At 44.5% G+C, this 14,745-nt stretch overlaps 1 pseudogene; it reads right to left on the bottom strand.

The window, feature by feature from the left end:
- Positions 1-823: 823 nt before the first annotated feature.
- On the bottom strand, positions 824-2,704 carry LOC130869867 (hsc70-interacting protein-like; annotated as a pseudogene).
- Positions 2,705-14,745: the final 12,041 nt, after the last annotated feature.

Here is a 14,745-nt window from a genome sequence, read left to right as displayed (position 1 = left end):
TGTGATGGTTATCAAGGACTTTAAACACATGCTCTGTCCAAATACAGCTTCTTCTTACATGTAACAAGATGCATCTGTGTCTGCTGTATGAAGCAGTTAAAACCTGCATAGACATATGATTTCAGATGTGTTAATTTAAAATTGCACTCTGTGAATTTATCGTTTTTCTTCATCCTTGCAGCAGGAGAGAAAACAGGCATTAAATACATCGTAGTATTTAAGAGCTGAATAGGACAAATGAATCTTTCATCATATGTAAACAATTTAAACTCTTCAAACTACAAAGATGTATACTTCAACATCAACTCTAAAATCACATTTGTTTCTCAATTTCATAAGCAAACCTAAAACCAAAGGGAAGCTCCCTTCCAATGACTTCTGATATGATAGGAGTTCACAAGTGTCAGAGTTTAATATTCAAACAAGCAACTCCATGGTCCAATAAGATACCACAGCTGTTCCAGGTATGACCTTACAATGACCATATCTACTATATATGAAATTAAACTAGCAATAAATATGCTTCCACAATTATGTTGCAAAGTAATGATGCTAGTGGAAAAAAATATCTTTAGCTCAGCAAGAAGATCAAGAGGACAAGCAGACAGGTATTTTCTAACAGGAAAGGTAATTTTTTTTTAATATTTATTTATTGTGTATACAATATTCTTTCTGCGTGTATGCCTGCAGACCAGAAGAGGGCACCAGACCTCATTACAGATGGTTGTGAGCCACCATGTGGTTGCCGGGAATTGAACTCAGGACCTTAGGAAGAGCAGGCAATGCTCTTAACCACTGAGCCATCTCTCCAGCACCAGGAAAGGTAATTTTTGACAGAAACATAGAAAGCACTTTTTTCTTTATGTGGGAATGATAGGGAACATTTATGTGAAACAGTGGACAATAGCAGAACTAGGGATTCTAATTCCACTGCAATGCCTAAAAATAAAAATCGCCCCTGCAACACAGTGTAAGATTTAAACAGAGTTTACACAGGGTCAAACAAAACCTAGGACTTGCTGCTGCTCTGTCCAACATTTCAGTTCTACCCAGGTCAGATCCAAATACTGGTGGTCCCAAGAAATTCACTGAAATAGATCATTTTGAAATAAAACATTAAAAAAAGACAAATCAAGATGCTTTAGTGTCCAACTCAATCAACTTAAATGAGTTTTATTTACTTCCTACTAACAAATCTTTATTTCCATTCATGAGAGCAGTAAGTCGACCATATTCAGCTTCCTTGCCCAGTAATTCAAAGGAAAAACTCAAAAAGATTAGTAAAGAAAAATGGAGGAATTAAAACCCCCTAAATTTTTAAAAAATATGTTTAAGGTTGAAAAATGTTTATAATTCCTAGTAGGAAAACATTATCTGAATGAAGACCCTAATGGCAAACCACTGTAAAATGCTTCAGCCGCATTTGATGCAGAAGGGTAGGTATAGTCTTCGAAGCACCCCAGCTCTCCTGATGAGGTCAGAGGTACACTGGTTTGTATTATTGCAACATCCAGTAAGTGAGCTAAGCTGCTCTTCATTCAGCAAGGGCTCTGTTTGACATTACGCTTGACCTCCAAACTTGGCTGACAATTTACTGATGAGATTCATAACCTTTGGGTTGTTCTGATATTTTGACATATTTGCTGGGTTCTGGGCCACATCCTGGAAAGCCACCATGACTTCTGGATCCTGCATTGTTGCAAGAACCTCGGGGTCACTGAGGATTTCATTGAGTCCAGGCATTCCTCCCATTCCAGGCATGCCCCCTCCCATTCCAGGCATTCCTCCAGGAAAATTACCAGGCATTCCCCCAGGAAAACCACCTGGAAAAGAGCCATACTGAGCCCCAGACTGTCTTCTGGCTTCTTCTTCCCTTTGGGCTCTTTTGTGCTCTTCTCAAGCCTTCTTCACCCTTTCTATTCTTTCTTTTATCTCTCGCTCTTCACGCTTTCGCTCATATTTTCTCCGATGTTCAGCAATTTTTTGAGCCCGAGGTTGAACCTCTTTCAGCATTGCACTGGCATCCTCATCATAATCCAGTTTACAGGCAAGGGCTAGATCATGAGCTGCTTCTTCCCAGTGACCCAAGAGTCTGTGTGCTTTCCCTCGCCACTTGTATGGCTGAGCTGAATCAGGGTTTATTTCAATGGCTCTGTCACAGTCTCGGATAGCAGCATTTGGCTTCTGTAATTTGACGAACACACTGGCTCTCTTGGCATACAGAATAGCCAAGCGAGGATTTAGCTTGATGGCATCAGTGAACAAGTCAATTGCTTTTTGCAGCTCACCATCATTTAGGGCTTCAATGGCAGCCCCCTTCTTTTCATTTGCTTGATCCATCATCTCCTCAGTTATCTCTGCATTTTCACCTCCCATCTCTTGAGGGTTATCAGTGTCTGGCTCAATTACACCTTCATTGTCAATTTCTAGATCACTCTCCTCACTTGATGGTTCATCCGTCTTTATGCTTTCCTCTGTCTTATCATCTCTTTTTTTCTTCCTTGACATTTTCTTCTGATTTAGTTTTGTGAGTAGCAGGTGGTACTTTACCTCCCATGCTCTCCACCCACTCCCTCAGGAAACGCATTTCCTCGGTGTGCAGGACGCTCGGATCCTGCTTACACATCTTCACGAAGGCCCGAAGCTCGCTCACTTTCCGGGGATCCATGGTCGGGAGGCGGGAGACAAGGGGCGGCTGTGGAGGCCCGGGCACGGCTCAACGTGACCGAGTGGAAGGGGTCCCACAGACTATTTACACGTGGTCTCCCCCTCTTCCATTTCGGTGGTCATGTAGGCTTTCCATTTTCCCCTCAGGCCACCTGAGAACGTAGACGTTTAATTAAACCTAGATATCTTTTAATTTGTTCTGATTTGGTCTGATTGGGATTATTTGCATTGGTGGAGAGGCTTGTTATTCCTAACATTTTGGAGGTCCCATGGGGGCGGAGAGGCAGGCTGTTTTTCACACAGGCTGAAGGCCACATGTTGGAAACTACCCTTATGGCGCGGGCTTTCCCCAGGCTAACATCAGCTTCCAGGATAAGATTGCCTTCACCTCAGTGAGTTCCCCCATTTTTGCTCGATGCCAGTAGGGCTATTCGACCCATTCACGTTCATTTCTGTCAATTTTCATGCTTTCTGTTGAAGTAGCAATGGCGCTGTGAAAATCCGACCCGAGTGGCAAAGCAGGATTTTGCCGAGGCGAGAATTGCGAGGCCAGAGGTATCTACTGCTCATTTTTCACAACCCCTGTTTTGACTCAAGAGCACTGTGTGGTGGAAGCTTTGCCACAGGCTTGAGTTCCAGAACTTCTAAATGGGTTCTTGCAATTCGAAGCCAGATTTTTTATTGCCCCTGGGGTGCTTCCTACAAAATCTTTATCAATTGGGAGTATTTGATATAATCTGTCCCTAATGGTTAATTTCTCTATGCTCTAAAATTTGTCCTTCATATGACTTTGACAATGGGACACGGTGACCACTAGTAGGAACTCTTGAATTTTCCATCCTCTGGGACCTCAAAAATTTTTGCCGCCATGGGGAATAAATGGGCAGAATTCTCCTATGTCCATGGTTTTTGGCCACTGTGCGCTCACCCCTCCCTCAGTAGCCAGTGTCTTACAACACCGGTTTTGGTTACCAGGGTCACAGCCTCCAGATTTCCAACCATCTGGGAAATGGGACCCTGATAGGTCCACCATGACCTATCAGGTCCCTCCCCCACTCCTTCACGCCCTAAGTATTCAACCCCCTCCTGTGGAACAACATTCTCCATTTTCCTCCCCTTACCCATCCCTACCTACTTTCTCCCCAGTCAAACCAGAAGTTCAAGGCCAACTTTCTCCCTACCCACATTCTTCCCCTCCCTTCCCTCCCTACCACATCTCCCTGCCTACCCCTTGCTACAACCCACTTCTTGGATCCCTTCTACACATTGGCCTAACTCCTCCCAATCCTCCCCTGTCTCCTCTCATACCAGATCTCACCATAACCCTGATCTACTTTGTCCTCACTGGGAGGTGGCAGGAAATGATGGCAAAGTTCATGTTCCCTTCTTTTTTCCGGACCTCTCTCAGCTAGAAAAGTGGTTGGGTTCCTTATCTGCTAATCTTTCTGTTTATATTAAGGAGTTTTGCTGTCTCTTCCAGGTCTACGCTCTAACCTGGCATGATTTCTATGTTACCCAGCCTCTACTCTCACTCCTGATGAGCAAAGTAGAATTCAGGCAGCAGCTAGACAGTGTGCAGACCAGACTCACCTAGTAGACAGTATAAACCCTATGGGGGAGGTGGCTGTGCCAGCCAGAGAACCATACTAGGATTATCAACCTGTCCAAAACAGCCAACAGAGGCAGGACATCATTGTCCAATGCTTCCTTCAGGGTATGGAGATGGTCTCAGAAAAAGTCGTTATTTTTGACAAACTTAGATCACATAGTTAACTGATGAAAACCTAGCCATTTTTAAAAAACTGATTACAAGAGACCATGGTCCAGTATACTAGACTGGATCTAGCCTCCCCAGAGGGAGCCATGGTCCTGGCTACCTGTAGGGCCCATAGGTCTATCCATGCTGCCGGGGTTCATTTTGAGGACAGTTTCTGGCCAGCCAGCATTTCCTGTTTGTTCCTGTGCTCCCTCTGCCCTGCCTGGTGATTAGCTATAGGGTATTGTTACTCCATCTTGGGTGTGACAATTTCCCACCTACCTGGGGAGATTTCCTTGTGCAACTGCTATGTATATAATGATTTTCTTAAGCTTGAATGAAGAGCATTCGGCTGATCTCCTTTCCAGTGACCCAGCTCTCTTGTGTGTTCTTTCAGTCTCCAGGCCCTTGTCTGGCAATGTTCCAAGAGTAACGCAGATGCAAGCATTATGGCTACTCACTTTATTTCTCAGTCAGCACAAGGTATTAGAAAATAGTTCAAAAAGGCTGAGGAAGGTCCCCAAACCCCTATACAGGTATTGGTGAAAATGGCCTTTAAAGTTTTTAATGCCTGAGAAGAAACAGCCAAGTCCTCCTAAAAGACACACAGAGGGAGGACAAGGGAAGTCAATCCCGAGGCTCCATCCTGCTGGAGCACAGCTTAAGTCAACTTCACCAGTAGCCTGTTACAAATGTGGTCTAAATGACCATTGGGCGCCATATTGTCCCAGACCGCTACCTATAAGGCCATGCCCTATATCTGTCAGCAGCATGAACACTGGAAATCACAATGCCCCCATGCAGCTTGTCCTCTATGCCATGCCACTGAGGTCCAGTCTAAACAACATTGGCAAGTGAGACTGTGTTAGTCTTTGAGCTTCTTGGCCTTGTGGAGGATTGACGCAACTGAGTTGGTAACTCCCATAGCCTTCTCCAAGCCTAGGGTAACATTGCAGTTAGCAGGTAAGTCCATTGTTTTTCTTTTGGCCACGGGAGCTACCTACTCTTTTAACATTTCACTCGGGCCCTAAGTTCCCCTCACCAATTTCAGTCATGGGGGTAGATGGGACCCACTCCTTCCCACTTAAAACTCTGCCACTGCCCTGTATTCTGGCAGGGCGATTCTTCTCTCTTTCCTAGTCATACCTGCTTGCCCCACACACCTACCTGGTTGAGATATTCTCAGCCACTTCAGGGCCACTCTCACTTTGGCCCCCATACCTTCTCCTGAGTCACACTTATTCTCACTTTAATAGCCTCACAGGTTCCCACCCCAGACTGTCCTGCCCCTACTCTCCCTGATCCAGTAGATTCCCAAGTATGGGACACTTCCACTCCTGTGCTTGCTAGTCACCCCAGCCAGTCCTAGTTTGCATTAAAGACCTTTTGTCCTTCCCTTCCAGACCCCAGTTTCCTATTTCTGAAACCCACCATCGAGGCCTTAAGCCTATTATCACCCATCTCATGTCTCAAGTACTTCCTTCCCTTGTGTATGCCCTCTGGTGCTTACCACTTGGTTCAAGACCTTTGCCTCATAAATGAGGCAGTTATTCCAGTTTACCCATTGGTTAACAACCCTTACACTCTCCTGTCCAACATCTCTCCTACCACCTCCTACTTACTGTTCTGGACCTAAAAGATGTCTTCTTTACTGTCCCTTTACAGCCTGACTCATACTTCCTCTTTGCCTTCACCTGAGAGGAATCTGATTGCTGGTCCTCCAGACAGCTTACATGAACTGTTCTCCCTTAGGGTTTTCAGGACAGCCCCCATTTCTTGGGCCAAGCTCTGGCTCAAGATCCGTCAGCTTTTGACCCAGGTCCTAGACACTCCTCCAGTACATTGATGATCTCCTTCTCTGCAGTCCTATATTGTCACTGTCCCAACAGGCCACCTCTGCTCTCCTGAACTGCCTCGGATCCCTGGGATATCAAGTCTAACCAACGAAGGATCAGCTGTGCTCTCCTACAGGGATATATTTGCGTGATCACTTTGCCCAGGGTCTAAGACCTTCACCTCTGACAGGGTCCAGGCCCTGTGGGATTTACAGCCCCCAACCACAGGGGCTCAGATCCTCTCATTTTTAGACTTGCTAGGGTTCTTCTGCTTTTGGATCCCTAACTTTGCCATTACAGCCAAGCCTCTGTACCAGGCAGCCAGAGAGACCCATGGGGCCCCTCACCACCCGGCCATCATCTGCCGCCACGTCTGTCTACTGCGAGATGCCCTTCTAACAGCCGCTGCTCTTGCTCTTCAAGACACCACAAAGTCTTACAGATGAAAGGTCAGGAGTGGTCATGGGAGTTCTAACCCAATGGGCTGGGCCTTTGAATATAACTGTTGCCTTTTTATCCAAACAGCTGGACCTCACCATCTGTGGATGGCAACCATGCCTGAGAGCCCTGGCAGCAGCAGGTGAACTCACTCGGAAGGCTCTCAAGATCACCTTGTCCAGGCCAATCACTGTATATTCCACCAAGTGCCTCTCAAACTTTCTGAGACACTCTTCTCTCTCTTTCTCTTTGTCTCTGTCTCTGTCTCTCTCTCCCTCTCCCCTTGGGGCTGTATGAGTCCAGGTTTTTTACTTACTGTTTCTAGAAAACCCCCAAATTACTTCTACCTCCAGTCCTGTCCTAAACCCCACAAGTCTCCTTCCTGTTCCCTCCTCCACTGGCACTTCCTCTCACTCTTGCCCAGAGGCTGTAGAGGCTTTAACCTCACCTCATCCAGGTCTTCTAGATCAGCCACTTACAAATCCCCACCTCATCTTGTTTGTTGATGGAAGTTCTCTTATAGATAAATCAGGAAACTTCCAGGCAGCGTATGCAGTGGTCACTTCCACTAACACAATTGAAGTGACCCGCCTGCCAATGGGAACCTCCTCACAAAAGGCCAAATTAATTGCCTTGACTAGGGCACTCCATATAGCCAAGGGCCAACGTGCTAATATCTATACTGACTCTAAATATGCCTTCTTTATACCCATACCCATTCTGAACTCTGGAAGGAAAGGGGCTTCCTTACTCCCAAGGGCATTCCCAAAGTTAATAGACCCCTTATAGCCAACCTCTTAGAGACCCTCCAGCTCCCTGCAGAAGTAGCCATTACTTACTGTCGGGGACACCAATCCTCCAAGGGCCTAGTGGCCTTAGGCAATGCCAAGGCTGACTCAGTGGCTTGGGTCCTGGCCTCCAGCTCCTCTGATTCCATGGAACATATTTGGTCTTAACTCTCTCCTATCAGCCCTGCCATTGTCAATCATTTCAGACATCCACCAGACCTTACACATAGGCCCCAAAGCTTTGTTCCACTTCTTGGAGCCCCTATTTGACCCCACTCTTCTCTGAGATCATATTTCACAGGTTCACTCCTCCTGCCAGACGTGTGTCCTGGCCAATCCACAGGGGCTCTCCATATATGTCAGTCTCTGTATCAGTTTCATGAACATCAACCAGGTGAAGATTGGCAGGTTGAGTCCACCCATATGCCTACTCCTAAAAGAACTCTGTTATCTCCTAACACTTGTGGACACTTTTACAGGATGGATAGAAGCGTTCTTGGCCTCCAGAGAAACAGCAGATGTGGTGGCTCAGGTACTCCTGGACCACATCATTCCTCAGTTTGGCATCCCACAGACTACCCAGACAGACAATGGACCAGTCTTCACTTCCAGGGTCCTGGAGCTTATGTCAGAAACTCTCAAAATCTCTTGGAAATTCCATATCCTGTACCATCCACAGTCCCTGGGAAAGATGGAGATGCCCAATGGTCTCATCAAATAACAGCTATTCAAGCTCTCCATTGGACTCAGGTTATCTTGGCCCTCCCTTCTCCCTTTTGCCCTTACTTGTCTCAGGGCCACCACACATTCCCCTATGGGTCTGAGCTCTTTCAGGCTCCTTTATGGCAGGCCCTTTCACCTTAACCATCACCTCCCAGCCCAAGCTCCTCCACTGGTGGGGTATCTACCCTACCTCTCCCTTCTGAGGTCCCTTCTCCATTTACATGTTGACAGTTGTCTTCCTGCCACCACATCAGTGGTGCCCCTGAACCTGCCCCACTCTCCCCAGCAGACAGAGTACTCCTCAAACAGTTAGCTCCTAGGTCTCTTTAACCTCAATGGACAGGTTTTCAGTCAGTAATCCTCACCACCCCTCAGCTGCCAAGTTCCTGGGACACCCGTGCTGGTACCATCTCTCCAGGTTCAAGTAGGTACCTACTCAGGATGCTTGGTCTGTCCAGCAGTTAGTACTTCCCACCCTCTGGTTCTCCAAGATGCCACAATGAAGGGCCTATCTGCTCCTCATCCTGGCACACTCATCTTTGTTGATACAAACAAGATTGGTAATAACAATATTTTTCCTCCTATTCACTTGCCTTCTCATCTCCCTCAAGGAACAGATGCCTGGCATCTCTGGGGTGACAGTAAACAGGATGACTCTCCAGCCACACCTCTCACTGAGCATGAGCCCACCAATTCCCAGTTCTCCCCTCTTCCATGTCGCCCATACCCACAGGAAGTAGACATACTTGAGCCGATGCCTCTTTATCCTAAAAGATCCTAAAATACTGGTCATAAGCATCACCTCAGCTTCTTGTCACCACTTATAAAGAGTCTGGAATGGAATATTAAGTCGAGGGCCTCATCCCAGGCCCCGGAATCCATCTTTTAAAGCCCCTTCTTTTGAGAGCTCCTTCAGTCCAAACCTTGAACCCTCCCCCCAAATGATCAAGACCACTCCCACAGGCTATTTAAACTGCCTCACAGAGTATAAACAGGTGGACTTCACTCTTCCATTTTGGTGATCTTGTCTGCTTTCTGTTTCCCCCCTCAGGGCCACCCAAGGGCACAGACATCCTATTAAACCTAGATATCTTTTAATTTGTTCTTATTCAATCTGATCAGCATTATTTGCGTTGGCAGAGAGGCTTGTTTAAGGAATATTCCTAACACTCTCAATATGGGCCCACTTTTCCTTTTCATAAACTTTGTTAGAAAATACGGTTCTAGATGCCTTGCCTCCTGGGAAACAGATACGTATGGCCAAAGCTTCCCTGTCAGGAGGGGATTACCTGTTATCAAAAACTGAATTTGTGTATCAGTGTCAAGGCACAATTGAAATAAATCAGATTGCTTTGAGACCTTTTAATAAAGAAATACAACATCTCTGATTACATTAACTTTGTTCAGATATTGGGTCCTCATATACTCAAGGCTGAGCTATGACTACCGCATTACAAGGAAAACCAAGTATGTTGTCTTCCAAGTAAGGCCAGTGGTGAGAGAGAGTTGTTGGACCTCTGGGAAGTTGCTTTTGGTGTGGTCAGATGGGGCACCAGGTCAAACAATGTCATGATAAGGGAATAGGCCTATGGGCAAGAAAGGAACTGGGATTGTTTCAGAGATGCCAGAGAGGGAAGCTTTGGGTTAATGAATGTGAATCAAAGGATGCCCAAGGGAATCTTCTGCAGGGAAACAAGCAGAGGGGCTTGCCTCAGGCCCGAGGCAATGTTTTGGGATCCTCCAGGAGTCTGTCCTCCTCAAGGAAATCCATTCAGGACCTCTGAAGAGCAAACCTAGGCAGTGCAGGATTGGATCTCAGCTCTACCAAATTTATAATAATTTTCCAGCTCATCAATTGTTGCAATTTCCCCAAACATATTTCTTTATATTTCCTAAAGCTGTGAGGAAAGATCCCATAAAAGATGCTATGCTGGCTTTTACTGATTGTTTCTTCAATGGAAGATCTGCCTATGTTATTAATGGTGGAGGTCATGTAGTACAAACAGCTCCAGCTTCATCTCAGAGGGTAGAAGTATGAGCTATAGCTACTGTTTTCCAGATATTTGCAAATCATTCAATTTGTATACTGATAATCCTTTCATTCTAGAGCCCCTCAAGTTATAGAGACTGTTTCTTCCACTGGGACTAGTAATGGTCAGGTTAGGATGCTATTCAGCAAATTCAAGATGGCATTCATCAAAGAAAGTTGACATGCTTTGTGGGTCATATTAGAGTTCATTCCAATCCTCCTGACCTTCTAGTGAATGGTAACGCATCAGCTGGTAAATGGACACAGATGGTTGCTTTGTCCCAGGTAGAACTGGCTCAACATTCACATACCTGTCACCATCAGAATATCAGTTGTTTAAGAAAACAATTTGTTTTTACCAGGGAAATTGGTAGTCAAATTGTTAAACAATGTTTTGCTTCCCCACAGTATTTGCCTATGCCTCAAGGGGTAAATGCTCAAGGTCTTCTTCCTAATCATTGTGGCAAATGGATGTTACTCCCATTGCAGAATTTGGCAAGTTAAAATATGTAGATGTGACAGTCGATACATATTCAGGGTTCTTGATAGTCACTATGCAAACTGGGGAATTCACCCAGCATGTGATATGTGATACCTCATTGTTTAAAATGCTTTTCATATTTGGGGATTCCTAAAATTAGAAAAACATAGAATGTATCCCAATATATTAGTAAAGCATTCCATCAGATTTGCTCCCAATGTAAAGTGAGCATAAAACAGGCTTTCCTTATTATCCTTAAGGATGAGGTGTTCTTGAATGAGTCCATGGCCATCTCAAGATGCAGCTTAAAAATAAAATTAATAAAAATTAATAAATGGGAAGTTATACCCTTAGTCACCACATAATGCTTTAAATTATGCCTTTTTTATTTTAAATTTTCTGATGGTGGATGCCTGTGAGCAATCTGTCATGGATAGATTTTGGCATGATGGCACTCAAGCAACTTTTTCTCAAGTAAAATGGAAGGATCCTTCCGCTAGAGTATAGAAGATTCTCAATCCTGTTTTGATATGGGGTCGAAGGCATGTTTGTGCTTTTTCACGGGAGAAAATGAAGCTCGACAGCTGCCTAAGCATTTGGTGTGGTGTGTGGAACATAGGGGTGATGGCGCTGTCCTGATGATATTGTGGCTGCTGCTGCCCCCTAGAGGAGTTGGAGTAAGATCTGCTGAACCTATGTTTCTTATCCACTGATATTGCATCCTGCATTTTGAGAAGAGGAGGAGATTATAGTGACTATTAATGATTCCTGGCTTCCTTGATATACCTGCAGCATCAATTTCCCAGACTTCTGTGAGTTTTAATTATTCTGGATTTGGATGAGGAATGCCTACTGAGCATTTATCCACAGTGTTTCATGGGATGCAAAAGTCATCTTTGCCAATATAGTGTTCATCTGCTGTTGAAATAGAAGGCCTGGAAAACAGGTACCTCAGAATGTTACTCTGTGTGGGAAAGATTTGTTGAAGCAATCAAACGCTATTATGGAGGTGTTGTGTGGCTAAAAATTTCTCTTCTGTAAATGAGGAAGGGTGGGAGGTTTCTCCTGCTGGCATTTGGATCTCAAGGACAGGAACCACTCAAACATATCTTTGGAAGTTGGCAGCAGTGATGCATTGGACTTTAGGAGAGGTAAAGAGAAAAGTTTGGAATTATGAAGTTCTTCATACCTCACCCACCAAAAAATCATTTTTTGCTTCCTGATTGGGTCAAATTTATGTAAATTGTAGTTTAACCAATTGTATGTTCATTGTTAATATTCACACTAGAATTACGGTATTGCCCTGATGTGGGATTTCCCTCTGGATGCTGTGAATACCATTGGTTAAAAAGGAGCTGCTTTGGGCTTATTTCAGGGCAAAGTAGGGCAAGGTGGGAGTTCCAAGCAGATAGAGGATGGGAGAGTAGGAGGAGTCAATGAGATGTCATGCAGCCACTGCAGGAGACAGATGAAGGACACTGAACTGAACCTTGCCAGTAGACCACAACCACATGGTGATACACAGATTAATAGAAATGGGTTAATTTAAGATATAAGAGGCCTGATGATGGTGGAACATGCCTTTAATCCCAGCACTTGGGAGGCAGAAGCAGGTAGATCTCTGTGAGTTTGAAGCTTCCTCATCTACAAGAGCTAGTTCCAGAACAGGCTTCAAAGGTACAAAGAAATCCTGTCATGAAAAAACATTTTTTTTTTGATTTTTCGAGACAGGGTTTCTCCGTAGCTTTTTGGTTCCTGTCCTGGAATTAGCTCTTGTAGACCAGGCTGGCCTCGAACTCACAGAGATCTGCCTGCCTCTGCCTCCCGAGTGCTGGGATTAAAGGCGTGCGCCACCACCGCCCGGCAAAAACAAATTTTTTAAGATATAAGTGCTTGCTAGAAATATGATTAAGATAATAGGACAAGCAGTGCTTGAATTAATGAAGTTTCTGAGTTCTTAGTTCCGATCTAGCTGGCCAAGAAACTAACGAGCAGCCTCTGTGTACATTGACAAGTTAATGTTTGTAACCTCTTCTGGTCACTATGAAAGTGTTACTGGATGGAAAAGGATAGAGCTCATCTGAGAGGAATTTGGCATGATGCTAATGAGTCCTTATATTTGATGAAATTAATAAGGCAAAATTGAATTTTGATGTGCTAAGATGGCTAAAGATATCAAGGAACAATTTTAAAAGGTCACGCCCATCATAGTCGATCTTTACTCCTTTATTAGAAAGTATTGTAGCCATATGAGCATGTGTATTGTTAGACATCATTTGCTTGCCTATGATTATCAAGTTACTTGGGAACTCTCGGTGGAAAGTTGGCTCAGGGGTGCATGACATCAAGCTACACACTCTGCCTTAACCCTATATAATCAGATGCTGATAGTCAAAGATGGACAAGATCTTTTTGCCTTCAGTTAATCTAAGCCTGGGTACACATGGTGGAATGTGTGTATTGATGACACACCTAAGGACAATCTAAGACAGGCATAGTCACCTGTGTCCTGTGGCAGAAGGGCAGGATTCAAAAATAAATTGAAAAGCAGGAAATCTGTGGGAGCCCACAGTGACTCTATTTCCATCTTGACTGAAACCCAGATAGTTCAAGTTTGTCAAGGCCAAATAACAGGATGTTTGAATTGGTCATAACTAGATGTTTTGAGTATTAAGGAGGTAATTATGCTTGCTTTTTCCTCGTATCATTGGTAAGGAAGCCTTTTGCCTCCCCCCTTGGCTTTGTGTATATAAAAACTATAAGAAATAAACTTGAGGCTGTTACTGCATTTACTGGAAGCCCTCCAGATTCTATCTTCTGTCTTTTGTCTCTTTTGTTCTCAATCCTCACTCCCATTTTCAGGCATGTTCAAACTGGGTGACTGGTCCTGAGAAGCCTGCAATGAGATAATCCCAGATTTGCCCAGAGGGCTTGGAGAAGAAATGGAAAGCCATCTGGTGATTCAGTGACTACATTGGATGTAGATTCCACATATATCTCCAGTGTGTGTTTGTGGTTGAAAAGTCACTGGCAAATAGATTTTTCATGAATTTGTGACCCAAAACTTGGACGCAAGATGAAGCACAAATCTAATTAAACTTATCAATAAAAACTTCGTCAGATATCAGGGTAAAAATCTGAAAAATCAGAGAAGCAAGGGAGCTGCCACCAGTGACTTCCTACCTCTTCTGTTTCCAGACAAATGGGCTGAAATCTTGAATCTGCTCCTATTTTCTCCTTTTACAGACCTCCAGACCTCTATGGTTAAACAGTGGCTATCTCCACCCTCAATCTTGAAGCAAACCAGCTTCACAGGTCCTGCAACTGTCACTAACCCTCCCATTTATCTATAACCTTATTCACCAGCCCAAATTGCCCCCCACCCCCGTGAGTTAGCACAAATGTCTGTAGAATGGTCGCAGTTATAGGTCTCTGTCTCACTGTCAAATCACCTTACTGTTCTGCTTTCCTACTCATTCCAAGGTAAGTAACTCTTGGCAGCCTTGGTACCCTGCCAAACACAGATCTAACCCGTGAACAGGATAACGTTTTTTGTCTTTGTGATGCCCATCTCTGTCTGAGAGATCAGGTCACTGTTCCTAATCTGATTCCCCATTCCCTTCCTTGATCCCAGAAATGCTACCACCAATTCCTGAATTCTTTCCTTTCCTAAATGTGACAAAGTTCCACTTCTATTTACATTGGGTCACCAGCCACTCAGTGCCTTCTCAGAGTTATCTAGAACCGCTCAGATTCAACACAGCCTCAAATCTACTTCTTTTTTCTTCTTTTTTTTATGCTGCTGTTTACTTGCTTGGTTTTTTGAGACAGAGTTTCACTGCATAATGCTGGCTGCTCTGGAACTTGATCTGTAGAACAAGCTAGTCACAAACTCAGAGATCCACCTGTCTTGGCCTTCTGAGTGCTGGGATTAAAAGGTGTGCACCACCACCATCTGGCCCAAAGCCACTTAGCATTCTTTTTTTTTAAAACCTGTACAACTGACCTTTCAATGTCAGCTGATAGCA

Source organism: Chionomys nivalis, chromosome 2, assembly GCF_950005125.1.
Source record: "Chionomys nivalis chromosome 2, mChiNiv1.1, whole genome shotgun sequence".
NCBI lineage: Eukaryota > Metazoa > Chordata > Mammalia > Rodentia > Cricetidae > Chionomys > Chionomys nivalis.
This window is presented reverse-complemented; position numbering and strand designations above follow the sequence as displayed.